The sequence below is a fragment of the Erinaceus europaeus genome, chromosome 19 (genome assembly GCF_950295315.1).
Source record: "Erinaceus europaeus chromosome 19, mEriEur2.1, whole genome shotgun sequence".
NCBI classification, from domain to species: domain Eukaryota; kingdom Metazoa; phylum Chordata; class Mammalia; order Eulipotyphla; family Erinaceidae; genus Erinaceus; species Erinaceus europaeus.
The window spans coordinates 63563814-63578588 of NC_080180.1; positions in this window are offsets into that span (position 1 = coordinate 63563814).

A 14775-nucleotide genomic window follows, 5' to 3' on the forward strand; every position below is an offset into this window, starting at 1 on the left:
GGCCAAACAATCTCTGTAGACAACGAATGGCTTTGTGGTCAGAGAGTTTAAAAGTTATCCCGAAGCTAGAAACACATCCACTGACAAGACGAGTCAGAAACGGGACAGGATGGAAGTGGAGATGATGGAAAAGCAGATTGTGGCTGCATGCAAATCCTATCAGCCATCTGGGAAGGCTGCTTGTTCGCATTGTGTCCAGTGGGGCTGTCAATACTGCAGGCTTAAGTAGAAAACGTTAAGTACTGTTTCTCTCTATTTGGAGTCTTCCCTTGCCAGGACTTTGCTTCTGTCGATGAGGCCTCATTGCTAATTCACGACTGATGAGATGGGCTGAAAGGGAAAATGTCATAAAACAGGCATCTGTCTACCTTTCCCAGACTCCAAGGTTCAAGATAGGCTGCCCTTCACGATGTGGAAGTGCTGTCCTCCTAAGCCGTTTGCGGCAGGGATCTTCTCATCTCTCTCTTTCTCCGAGAGGTTGAACATCTTCCCCAATATCGGAAGCTTACACATCATCCCTCATTTCTTCTTTGGCATTGTTAAGTTTTGAAAGTCCAAATGTAATCTTATGCTCAGTAGATCAAGGGAAATTTACACAAATGAGAACCAGTATGTATAACAAATATTCGTGAAAAATTGTAAGCTAAGTACTGCTTTGCTTTGTGTCTATGGCTAACATAAATGATTGAAAAATGCTGCGGAAATAATACTGCAGAAGCGGAACCAAAGGGGATCGTGGGCTGATCTGATGACAGAGCTGGTGTACTACCCAAGTAAACTGTCTTGCCAGTTCTGGGAAGGACCGTTTTTAGCTGATGGAGCTGGGCGGTGGCTCACTCAGGCGTGTGCACCAGGCTGTATGTGAGGCCCTGGGTTTACGCCCCAGAATCACATAGGAGGCATCACAAGCTTCACCCAGGGAACTCCATGAGTAGTGGACTGTCGCTGGGGGGTCTTTCCTTTCACACTCTCTCCTTCCCTCCCTCCCTCTCTGTCATTTCTACTCTTCTTTTTTTTTTAAATTAAAGCATGTGACCTGGAAACAGCTCAGTGGTGTTTTATAAGGTCCTGAACTCAATCCCTGGTACCCTACAAATGTTTCTTTTAAAAAAATATATAAATGGGGGGTCAGGCGGTGGCGCAGTGGGTTAAGCGCACGTGGTGCAAAGCGTAAGGATCCCGGTTGGAGCCCCTGGCTCCCCACCTGCAGGGGAGTCGCTTCACGGGCGGTGAAGCAGGTCTGCAGGTGTCTATCTTTCTCTCCCCTCTCTCTCTGTCTTCCCCTCCTCTCTCCATTTCTCTCTGTCCTATCCAACAACAAAGCAACGTCAACAATGGCAATAATAACCGCAACGAGGCTGCAACAACTAGGGCAACAAAAAGGGGGAAAAATGGCCTCCAGGAGCAGTGGATTCATGGTGCAGACACCGAGCCCAGCAATAACCCTGGAGGAAATATATATATATATGAATAACTAAATTTTAGCAGTGCCCATGAGTCTCTGTATGTGAGTCCATGTATTCTGGTATAGAATTTACGTACAATGAAGGGAAGGTAGTGGAACTAAAATTGAAGGGGTAGTTGAGGAAAATGTTACTCTTACCATTTCTTTTTTCTTAACATTTATTTAAATGATAGAAACAGAGAAATCCACAGGAGAGAGAAGGGGAAGATAGAGTGCAAGACAGAACGAGAGACACCTGCAGCCTTGATTCACTGTTTTCAATGCTTCCCCCCTGCAAGTGGGGACGAGAGGCTTGAACCCAGGTCCTACCCAGGTCCTTGCATATGATAACATGTGCACTCAACCAGGTGTGCCACCACCCGCCCCCTACACCTTACCATTCCTACTAGATCTACACACCCCCCCCCCCCACACACACACACAGTTTCTCAATGTACATTTCCCCCAGAAAAGTTTTTCTTTTTTGTTTCTTTTTCAACTTATTTTATGTTATAGGACAGAAAGAAGTTGAGAGGGAAGTGGGGGGAGGGAGAGACAGAAAGACATTTGCAGCACTACTTCATCGCTCCTGAAGATTTCCCCTGCATGTAGGGACCAAGGGACTGAATCTACATCCTTGAGCACGGTAAACTGTGCACCGGCCAGGGGCGCTGTCGTCAAGCCCCTCTTTCAGGCCTTTGAGTTTACAAGTTTTCATCGGTAGATATCAGAATTTTACATAATATCATCTCCAATCAAAGACCTGAAATTCCAAATTCTTCTAAGTAGCCAAAAAGTCGCACATCTGGCAAGGTGAATGTGTCCTTCCATTGAACGCTCTATACCTCAGAGCTCTGGCCTAGGAATTCAGAGGTAGGTCCACAACACCCAGCTCCTACTCACTCACTAAGTACAGGCAGTCTCGACTGAAAAGTGAGAGTGAAGTTCTAGGAATAACTACAGTGATGAAAGTTGCAGTGCGGGATTTAATGCTAGCCTCTCTCATCCATGAATTATTTTACTTTGGAAGCATGATTTCATCTTCATTTGTCTTTATTACTTCGTATCTCCAATCAGGGTCATCCTAACACCTAGTGTTACCATACCTCATAAGGGGTATGGTAAGGTATGGTAAGGTACTTAGCTTGGTATCTGTACATGGATGACACAGTATGGTATATTATACACACGCATAGGGAAAGATGATGATTAGTTACAAGATAAGACATGAGCACCAATCAATATTTATTTCTCATACTGGGAAAAAAGTGGAAGAGCTGGAGAATCGAACGTAATAATGTCAGGTCATTTTCCCATAATCACTGACAAGAACATACCAGGTGTCATAGAGCTTCCTAAGGACTAGCAGGCTATTTATTCAATTCATGAAATGTGACATGTATGTAGATGTCAAATCAGCATTGCTGGCCTGCTTCTCCCTCTCTGCAGATGTGTCTGGGAATTCAAAAAGTGATTTGATATAAGTGAAGCAGAAAATCATTAGTAAACTATGTAAGTCAATCTGGCAAACAGTTTTCCATCCAGACAGGCACAAATGGAAAAATTACCCACAAGTCATCAGTTTCTTGTTTCCCAAGCCCAGTAAAGACCATCACTAACTGAAAAAATAATTAGAGACGCTAAAATCCTCCAAGGCATTGCAAAATGAAATCTCAATTAATTTGGAATTATTTTTAATTTTCAATTATCTTCAAAACCGTTACTTTCTGTTTGTTTGTATAGAAGGAAGTGAGAGTTTTCTAGGAAGTGTGTGTGTGTGTGTGTGTGTGTGTGTGTGTGTGTGTGTGTGTGTGTGTGTGTGTGAATAGTATATTGAAAGAACATTTTGAGAACTTAGTTATTTGACTAATCACTCCTAGTTAGTAGATGTCTATGATATGACCATAGCACACTCATGCTATATACAGCAAGTGTGAAATTAAAATGTTGCTGTAATTATGGTAGCAAAGACGCAGTTTCTCATTTACCATGCAATGTGATTTACCATGTGATGGTTCTGCTATAAGAAACCTGCCCTGGGGCTAGATTTGAGGACACCTGGTGAGAGAGTACAGGCACATACCTGGCAGTGACCAGCAAGCACAGTGGTTACCAGAAAGGGAGGAAAGGCTATATTTAAGTGATAAACATTCAATCTCACCTAACAGTGAGTCTTTAACTCTGAGACTTTAGAATTTAGCTTATTTTATTTTTATTGTTTTACTTTTTATATTTATTTTCCCTTTTGTTGCCCTTGTTGTTTTTCATTGCTGTTGTGGTTACTATTGTTGATGTTGATGTAGTCATTGTTGGATAGGACAGAGAGACATGGAGAGAGGAGGGGAAGACAGAGAGGGGGGGAGAAAGATAGACACCTGCAGACCTGCTTTACCACCTGTGAAGCGACTCCCCTGCAGGTGGGGAGCCAGGGGGCTCGAACTGGGATCCTTCAGCCCGTCCTTGCGCTTTGCGCCACCTGCACTTAACCCGCTGCGCTACCGCCCGACTCCCCTAGAGTTTAGAATTCGAAGGTGAGTAATGGCTGCCTTGTGCATGGTAACTTATCACTTAGACATCAACCACACATGCTTAAGGCTCAGAGTTTGTCATCCAGAACCCAGGTCCTGAAGGAACTCATTCCTGATTAGTCATAATTGCCATTGGCAGAATCTCAACGTGAGCAGATCTCCACAAGGGAACTGTTTGTTATGACCCCTGAATTATATTCACATGGAATTTCAAATTGGTAGCTATTAGATAGCTTCCACATTTGTGAAGGAAAGACATAACCATCTTTCTCAGCAGTAAATCTGGAGAACAATGACCTGGCCTCATTACCTTTCTCCATACATACAAAGGAGCAATATGAACTGACATGACATGCTTGGTTTACATAGCAAAAAGATCAGCAGGAGTGTCTTAGTAGCAGTCGAAAGTTAGTGGTATCTGATCACCAAGCTCCACACTGTTGGAAATCTTGGCTCTTTGTACCCCCAAGGCACTTGGAGCAATCCAATTTTTTAAATATTTTATTATCTTTATTTATTGGATAGAGAGAGCCAGAATTCGAGACGGTAGGGGGAGATAGAGAGGGAGAGAGAAAGAAAGACACTCGCAACCCTGCTTCACTATTGAAAAAGCTTTCTCCTTGCAGATAGAGGACCAAGGGGCTTGAACCTGGGTCCTTGAGCATTGCAGCATGTGAGCTCAACCAGGTGTGGTCCTTGAGCATTGCAGCATGTGAGCTCAACCAGGTGTGGTCCTTGAGCATTGCAGCATATGAGCTCAACCAGGTGTGCCCACCATCTGGTCCCTAACTTGGAACATTCTAGAAGGTTGATCTGCTATAATCCCGGTCAACTGTGGAGCACAGAAAGTCAGCTCCAGCAACCTAGCAGATGTTGGAATACAGTGCACACATTACCATTTCCTAGGACCTGGGTTTGAACCCTAGACTAGGACAAGGGAATTCCTGCATAGAAAGGAGCTTCATAAATTGTGTGCAATGCTGCACAGCTTCTCCTCCTCCTCCTCCTCCTCCTTCTCCTCCTCCTCCTCCTCCTCCTCCTCCTCCTCCTCTCTCTCTCTGTTTTTCATTTTCTAGCTTTGAAAAAATGGCTTCCAGGAGTGGTGGAATTATATATGACTTAGTCACAGTTACACCCTGCTGGCAAAAAAAAAAAAAAAAAAAAAAAAGAAAGGAAGGAAGGAAGAACTCTACCACCTACCAGGAACTCTACCACCTACCAGCCAACAGCTTAACTCTGTGCAGATTTCTGACTCATTAGAAATCTAAATTTCACTTTGTATATGCAAGAAAAAAGGAATGCAGGCCTTTATTCATAGGGCGGTTATGAGTGGTTAATAAGAAAATATAGTTACCATTACATTTATGAAGTGGAAATGTTGGAGTCCACACACCTTTCCAAATGCCCGACATGTCTGATTTTACATACCCATCAAGCAGAAGGATCCTGTGAGAAGATGGGTTTCATCAGCATCACCATTCCAAAGGTGACCAGAGAAGGTCAACAAGTTAACACCTGGCACGCACATAACAGAGCACTTGGTCTAGCCTGTCAGTTTGCTAAGTTTCACTTTCTTTTCTTGATCCCCCCCCACCCCCCCCCCCCACACACACCTGCCCTCATGAGGCTGACTGCTGGGACCCAGGACAGGTGCTACAAATCCACTGCTCCTGGAGACCATTTTTCTTCTGCCTCTTCCTTCTATTTTATTTCATAGGACAAAAAGAAACTGAGAAGTGAGAGAGATAAAAGAGGGAGAGAGAGACATCTGCAGTCCTATTTAACTGTTCTACTCACCAAGTGGGGAATGTAGGCTTGAACCCAGGTCCTTGAGCATGGTGATATATGTGGTCAACCTAGTGTGCCAGTGCCCACCCCCTACTAAAATTCTTTGAAGACCAGGCATTGGCATCACAACATTGGTATCCAAATGGCTTCCCTCTTGGAAACTGACTCTCATGCCTGTGGCTCCAAAGTTGCAGGTTCAATCCCCAGCACCACCGTAAGCCAGTGCTCCAATAAAACAAAACGAAAAGCAAAAATACACAAACAAAAACGACATTGACTTTAGCAGTTTCTTTTTCTTCTCCTTTTTTTTTTTTTTTAAAGGAAATCACAAGCCTCTTTCCTAACAGGCTAAATAATGTTAGTCCCTTGTGAGGACCTAGTTGCTGGGAACGAAAGCTTTGGTAGAGACCATCTAGAAAAGCCTGCACAATGATTTGTTAAGCTTGAAGCATGTGACGACTACATGTGAAACTCACTCTGATGCCAGGGTGTCTGATTTTGGTGTACTTTTGACTCCTATCTAGGATAATAGTGCCTACGAGTAGATAGAACTGGTGGTATGTTTATGCTCCTAATATTGAGTTTTCAGAAAATAATCAGACATTTGCATGCACGTTGATATGCTCCTATACTACTCTTAGATACAGAACCGTGGTGAGCATTTCCTTTCTGCAAATCAGAGACCCCTGGACTGAAGTCACTGTCCTGCTCCCAACATACTCCATCGACCTCCCAGTCAAGACCTAAGACAGAACTGATAAGCCAGGAAGCCTTTGGGACTTAGGAAGATGTGTAGGCCTATATTTAGACAATGAATGTACAGGGATATAGAATATATGGGTGTGGGGAGTCAGGCGGTAGCGCAGCGGGCTAAGCACAGATGGCACAAAACTCAAGGACCGGCATAGGGATCCCAGTTCGAACCCCTGGCTCCCCACCTGCAGGGGAGTCGCTTTACAGGCGGTGAAGCAGGTCTGCAGGTGTCTATCTTTCTCTCCCCCTCTGTGTCTTCCCCTCCTCTCTCCATTTCTCTCTGTCCTATCCAACAATGACAACATCAATAACAACAACAATAAAAAACAACAAGGGCAACAAAAGGGGATAAATAAATAAGTAAGTAATAATAAAAAAGACTATATAGGTGTGGTTAATATCCATATAGAGCCGCTGAGAGCGGTTATCTAACTTTGACAGCCATGTGCAACTGTGTGCTGCAAAGGTGCTTCTCATTCCCCAGTGGGAGGTAGGGAAGGCCACCACCCTCTCCATCTGGCAGAAAGGAAACTGAAGCCTTGTCTAAGTCACCCGTGCCGGGCAATTTTCTTTTTCTTTTTCTTTTTTTAAGTATTTATTTACTTTTTCCCTCTTGCTGCCTTTGTTTTATTGTTGTAGTTATTATTGTTGTTGTTGTTGTTGATGTCGTCGTTGTTGGATAGGACAAAGAGAAATGGAGAGAGGAGGGGAAGACAGAGAGGGGCAGAGAAAGACAGACACCTGCAGACCTGCTTCACTGCTTATGAAGCGACTCTCTTGCAGGTGGGGAGCCAGGGGCTCGAACCGGGATCCTTACATCCGTCCTTGCGCTTTGTGCCATGTGCACTTAACCCACTGTGCTACTGCCCAACTCCCGGGAAATTTTCTTATAAGCAGAGGAGTTGGGCTTCAAACTTGGGCAGCTGGGTTCCAGCTTCACTGGTCTTACTGAGATTCTCCTGTCACTTTCCATGCAGATCTGCATAAACTTGCCCCTCTTCTACCCCACCACTCCTGCTCCCCTCACACCAAAACAAGACTTGCATATTTTTCTTATCCACCTCATTTCAATTCCTCACTTTATTAAATTTGTGTTCTGATGCTCATAGTAATACAGGGGAAAAAAATCAGAACCTGTCTTCTTTTATCTTGAGGGAAAATCCCTAGCTGTGGTGAGTCCTGTCTGGTTAGCATATAGAATGCACAGAAGGAAGACATTGCAAAGGAGGGAATTTCTCAGGCTACCCTATAAGCTGGGTTTTCTCAAGACATAAAACACAATGTTTGTCTTCCAAGCCTCCCAGATAAGGCACAATGGACTTATTTGAATCAAGTCATTTCAGTGGAATATCCTTTTCTGTAACAAATGTGGAATACAGCAGCAAAACCAATTAATACTCAGTCATATTTCTTTGAATTCATTGGTAAAGTATAGAGAAGGGAGGAAGAAATATAGCAAAAAGGATTTTCAATCTCAGCCAAGTCTGTGTGGCCTCCACATACTTCCCAAGATTTGCTCCTAGACAAGCAAATGATCTAATATTAATATCTGTCATACGGAAAGGCAATCTTGTCTTTTAATGATGCCCTTTCTAGAGCTGGAGTTCAATTCTTCCTTCACACATTAAGACAGTGTCAAAAAATCATAATGACTAATGCAAGGTTGAATTTTAGCATTCCTTGTTAAACCCAGGTTTCTGAGACATGAATTTTCACTCTTATTTTATAGCAGTTGCTTCTCAGTCACACAGAGAAAAGAGAAAGTGTCCAGGTTTTATTGGTGTAAAAATTAAAGTGATCTGATATGCTCCTTGGGAACATATATTCAATTATAGAAAGCCTAAGTCTTAACGTATCACATCAGTTTCTAATGAAAAAAAATGCAGACATGTCATTTGGTCTGAATGATGTATTGCAAAATTAACTTTCCTTTGCTATTTGCCAAATACACATCAGTTTCATCAATTTGACTGCTGGAGGTAAAAAAATAAAGACATTATCTCATCAGGGACAAGTAGCCACATTTGTCCATTTTGAAAAAGCCAGGAGAGAACTCAAAATGTGTGGCCATAGATGGAAATTTGCATTTTAGGCTCAAGGTTAATCACTGGTCCAATTCTACCTGCCTTCAACCTACCAAGACATTGAGATCAGTTTCCCTGGAATAGGAGGGTCGCAGATAAGGAAATATGCAATGTGACTATAAAAAGAACAGTGAGACATGCCCATAGGAAATGGTGGAATATGCAGGTAGTCCGGGAGGTGGCACAGTGGATAAAGGGTTGGACTCTCAAGTGTGAGGAAATGGTGGAACAAAGACCTAGCTTTCTGTAATTATTATTTACTCATTTATTGGGTAGAGACACAGAGCAACTGAGATGGAAGGAGGAGATAGAGAGAGGGAGAGAAAGAGACACCTTCAGCACTACTTTACCATTCATGAAGCTCCCCTCCTACAAGTGGGATCTGGGGGCCTTGAATCTTGGTCCTTACACATGGTAGTATGTGCACTCAACCATGTGCAAGGACCACCAGTATGCCACCACCCAGCCCAGAGATGTACCTTTAAAAGTAAGGCATTAAAACCCAAACTAATAAAACATTCCTATCCATAACACCAAACAGGGGGGCCTTTTGTGAAGCGGTGATCACTGTATCCATTAGTGGACACTCAAGGTGGCATTCCTGCTGACCACTGCCCCCTTGTCAGCTCCCAGATTCTCCATGTGATAGCTAGTGCAGGACTGTGTCTCTGATAGCTGCCACTGCAGGGAGATCTCACAGTCAGAGAGACCACCCTACATCCTCCATGCTACAGGCGCTCAGGAGCCTTCCATAGGAAGAAGGATGTCAGCTCCTCTCTTCTGTACTGAGTGAAGATACCTCTGGATACTTCTCGAGCAGATGAAGAGAGAGCTTTTTTCAAAATATTTACTTATTACCTTTTATCACCCTTGTTGTTTTTTATTGTTGTAGTTATTACTGTTGTTGTTATTGTTGTCACCATTGTTGGATAGGACAGAGAGAAATGGAGAGAGGAAGGGAAGACAGAGAAGGGGAGAGAAAGACAGACACCTGCAGACCTGCTTCACCGCCTGTGAAGCGACTCCCCTGCAGGTGGGGCGCCGGGGGGCTCGAACTGGGATCCTTAAGCCGGTCCTTGAGCTTTGTGCCACGTGCGCTTAACCTGCTGCGCTACCGACCGACTCACGAGAGAACTTTTTTGAGACACCCTGATCAACTTGCTTAGGTTTATCATTTGCAGATGAGGTTCCACAATTTGCAAGGCAACACAATGCATTTATCCCAAAGTAATGCGCAGCATAAAAATTCAGCCCCTCTCTGCAGTCAACTTGGCTTCACAGGAACCCTTGTCTATGGGTAGAGTAGATGTCTGAAGTCCATTAGTATGAATATATGTCTCCTCTTCAGTGTCATCTTCTCAGGAATGCTATTCTTCCAGGGTAACCGTCCACTGGAACTTCCCTTTCTTACTTAGTTCATTCCCTTAGTGAGCACACGGGCATTTCCTTCTGTCCGGTTTCTAAAAGCAGGTGAGGAAACGACTGAGTGCTGAAGGCAGTTTCCAGTATGCACATTCCTGACAAAGAGTGAAAAGCCACCCAGGTGTGCCGGCGCCATTTGCTGGTCCCAGTTCGGGGCACCAGTTGCCGGTCTAGCGTCACGGGCGGTAGAGAGACAAACAGGGACTCATGGCTGAGCTGGGAAGCAGTATCTCGTTTATTAATCAGACACATCGCCTTTTATGCATCTCTTCACCGGAAGTGACAAGGGAAAGGAAATGACTAGGAGAGGGGGCAGAGCAAAAAAAGAGTGGGAACAGAACATAGAAAGCTTCCATCTAACCAGTGGGGATTAAGCCAACACCCTGCAGGCAGGGCAGGACCCAGGTAAAACAGTGATGATGTAAACAGACCACATCGTAAATAATACAAGGGAACCTAATGTGATGATCAAAACAGAAGGTCTTAGAAGCAGAATTTAGAAGCATACCAACACAGGTGAAATCCATGCAAATAACGATTCACCAGAGAAGGAAACTGATGCATCTGAGGAATTGTTAGCCCTGCCTCGATCAAGAATCAAGCCATCCTCGAGGGTGAAGAAAGAGGCTCCTGACCTTCACTTTACACTTGGAAAACAAGCTGAGACATCCCAGCCACAAGCATGTCTACCTCTTCCACATCAAGTTGTGATGTAAAATAAGCCACTCATCTTTTGTTGTTGTTGTTGTTGTTTTGGCTATTGTTTCACTGCCCTAGACTGAATTTTTCAGATGGAAACATACAGAGATGAATGGAGGCAAGGAGAAGACAGCTTCGCTGGAAAGCTTCCTGAGTGCTCTGGGGGCCTGATTCAAACCTGGCTCACACACTTGGCAAGGCAGGCAGGCTCTCAGTGGAGACATCTTCCTGGGCCCAAATAAGTTTATTTTAGCAATTTAATCCTCCCCTCTCCCTCGCCTTCTCCCTCTCTCTCTCTCCACCAGAGCACTATGTAGCTCATAAGGGAATGAACCTGGGATGGGACATTGGAGCCTCAGGCCTGAGAGCCTCTTCCTAACCACTATGCTATCTCCTCTGCACCCCGTGATGACTTTCATCTCCAATACATATTATTTGAAGAAAAACATGTAATGGTTCCATGGTTCAATTATTCATAGACACAATGAAATTCTCCAGCTGGTCTAGCATGCACTTCATAGAATTTTAAAGGAAGTGATGTTTTTCATTTCTGATTATAATCTATACATGGTCACAAACATATTATCCTAAAAATACTTCTTCCTTCTTGTAGGCAGCTCTGTGTTGAGCGGAGCTTTAAGTTTTCAGATGGTACAATCATTCACTTGCCAAGTGCAACAAAGGGTCCCAGAATTGTGTGACTCACACCCACTCCCAGACTGTGAGACTGTGAGTAACAGCCAATAATGATATAAAACACAATTTTTACTTCTTTGCTCTCATTATCATCTGTCATTGCTAAGTACAAAATGCTGTCTTCTATTAAGTTGGCTACTGACACTTCTTCCTCTGTTCTCTGGCTCCTGACAGCCGAGGCTGTGCTGACATTCTGCACGGTCTCTTTCTGGGTTGTCCCTACTGTAAAACACAAGGCATCACTTGCTTACAGGAAATGGGTCCTGAGCCACGTGAGGGAAATCAATCTGTCACCAGCAAATGCATGAACCCCACCAGTTTTACAGGGATGGTACTGTTAGAGCACTGTCCACCACCAGACCCTCTATTTACTCTTCAGAAAGAAACATAAAATGGAAAAGGCTCGTGGCAGGTGAAGGTTAATTTGCTATTTAAAATCTGCAGAATGTTGAATGTTATGTTGCTCTAGGTCTGCAGTGTAATCCTATGGGCAGGGAAATCAAACACTCAGAACGCCATGTTTAGAGATGTTAGTTTCCTACTTAGAGCGTTGTCTGGAAGGGTTGAAAGTAGAGTTCTGATGGTGAGAATCGTGTGGGGTTGCACCCCTCTTATCTATGGTTTAGTCAATGTTTTCTCTTTTTCAAATATTTATTTATTCATTTATTCCCTTTTGTTACCCTTGTTTTATTGTTGTGGTTATTATTGTTGTTTTTATTGATGTCATCATTGTTGGATAGGACAAAGAGAAATGGCGAGAGGAGGGGAAGACAGAGAGGGGGAGAGAAAGACAGACACCTGCAGACCTGCTTCACCGCCTGTGAAGCGACTCCCCTGCAAGTGGGGAGACAGGGGCTCAAACCAGGATCCTTACACCAGTCCCTGCGCTTTGTGCCACCTGCTGCGCTTAACCTGCTGTGCTACCGCCCGACTCCAATGTTTCCTTTTTATAAATAAATTTTTTTAAAAAAAGTCAGTAAAGTCATAGGCCCCTTGAAATAGACCTAAAATAGACCTACTAGCCTCTTCCACAATGGAGACCCCAAATCTCACCTACTATCTTCTTGTCTTTAGGCTCCTGGTTCTTTAACAATTTCTTCTGCTTTATATCTTAGTACTTTTTCAGCCACCAAGTTACAGACACTACCATGATGCCAACCTGACTTCCCTGGACAGACGTCCTGACCAAGGTACCCTGGAACTCCACCTCTCCAGAGCTCTTCCCCACTAGGGAAAGACAAAAACAGACAGGAGATGCAAAATGGAGCAAAGACACTGGTCCCCCTCCATAAGCTCTCGTTGTGGACTACAGCTTCCTAAGGGCACTTAGGTCCCCATCCCATTCTAAAATATACAGCAAGAGAAAACAAAATGACACATTACTCTCCACCACCATCACCACCCCTTGTGGGTCTGGGGCCTTGCTTATGCCCAGCTGTAACCTTCCAGACCACTTTTTCATTCACATAGAGATACACTACAGCCTTGAAGCTTCCTCAGGGGTCAGAGCAACCCCCAGTGCACAGATGAACTCTTGTGTGTATCATCTGTGGAGCTCTGTCCATTTTGGTCCTTGATGCTCCCACGTGGTGCTAGGCGTCGGACCCAAGACTTCATGTATGGAAGGCATGCACTCTGCCAGCTGAGCTACCTTCTGGACCCCCTATTCATGCCTTTTATTTGACTATATGTGTGTAAAAGACATTTCCAATACCTGAACCTCTCTCTATACCTCTATATATTTATTTCTTACTCCTAATATAAAGTCATTCTTTCACCACTGATTTAAAAAAAAAGTAGTTTTATTTGCATTTTTTAAACTGTTGAGTGTTGTTGCATCTTTTTAGTACATGTGTTAAAATATTTTATGTGCTGAGTCTCTCTAGGAAATTGGGAGAGATTATTACAAACAGAAAAACTGATTTTTCAGACAGCTTATATATTTAAGTCCAGGAGAAGAACATGAGCCCTTTGATTCTCTGTACATACTTTCAAAATTTACAGGAAGCCAAAAACTAATTTTACAGACCATCTCCTAGGAACTACTGTCTTTGTTTTATGTTCTATAAAACTATACTAAGCTCAAAAAAGTAACGTAATATCACCCCTGAATAAACTATAGATTCTGCCCTTATTCTGAAAATAAAGGTTACAGAATTATACATTTCATTTCAGCTCCTTGTGGCTACTCATAAAACAGAGGCATTCTGTGCTATTAATTATTGAAAAGCAAAAGCCAGAACATGTTGAAAACTTAAATATTCTCTACATACCTATTAACATATTAGTATGTATATAGCATTCTTTTTCATAGAGAAACACACAATGTCCTGGCACAGTGTTACAGTCACAAGTGCCAAACAACAATATAGAAACAGAATGACTCTGACTCAGTGGAAATATTTTCATTCCTTCAAGTTACGTCCAAGTTAGCACATAATTATTATAAAGAATCACAGCAATGACTCCAAAAACTTGCTTTCTTCGGCAATGAGATGCTTCAGTGCTGGAGTCCATATTTTTCTGTAACAGACCCAGTTAAGTTTTTCACTTAGTTGAGTTTGCTGACAAAAAATAGTGGTTCCTAGAAATGAAAAGCTTTGAAATATTTCTAACTTGAGTTTTTATATACATCTTAGTGTAGTTACTAGATAAAAGCTGGTAGATAAAAAAAAGTGGTAAACCGAACCCAAGTTTGTTGGCGAAATGGTATGTATCCTAGACAAAAAGATACCCAGCTTTTCAAGTCAAGAAAGAATATAATTTCTTAAAATGAAACTACTTAATATTCGCATATCACATTCAATAGATGATGTGTCTTCCCAAGTCTCATGAGGGAAATGAAACCAATGGATGTTGTTGACTGCCTAATGAAAGACCAGGAGTTCCTAACTCCATTTCATTCACATAATGAGTAAGCTCAATACTTTTGGGAATAGGGCAAAATATTCAGTATCTATTACCAAGGTGTAAATAATAGCAAAATACAAAGTATATAATTTTCACACCCCTCTTCCATACATAAAATTGTTTCACTGTAGTAAAATTAAACATATAATGATAACCTTCAGTGAAATATAAGCAATGTAAGTTTCTCATATTGAACTTGATATGTACAAAAGAAAGTTATTTTATATAAATATTAAAGTAAATTCACCATGCAAAAGGAAAGATTCATTAAGTAATAAGTTTTGACTGCATGGTTTATTTTTAAGTAAGATTACACCTTATCTTGCATCTTTTACCAACTGAATTATTAAATATTAATAAGCATTCCAAATTGTTACATGGGATAAGAGGATTGAAACACTGCACATTCTGTCTATTCTGTCTATTCTACTCACAATAATCGTGTTTGTTT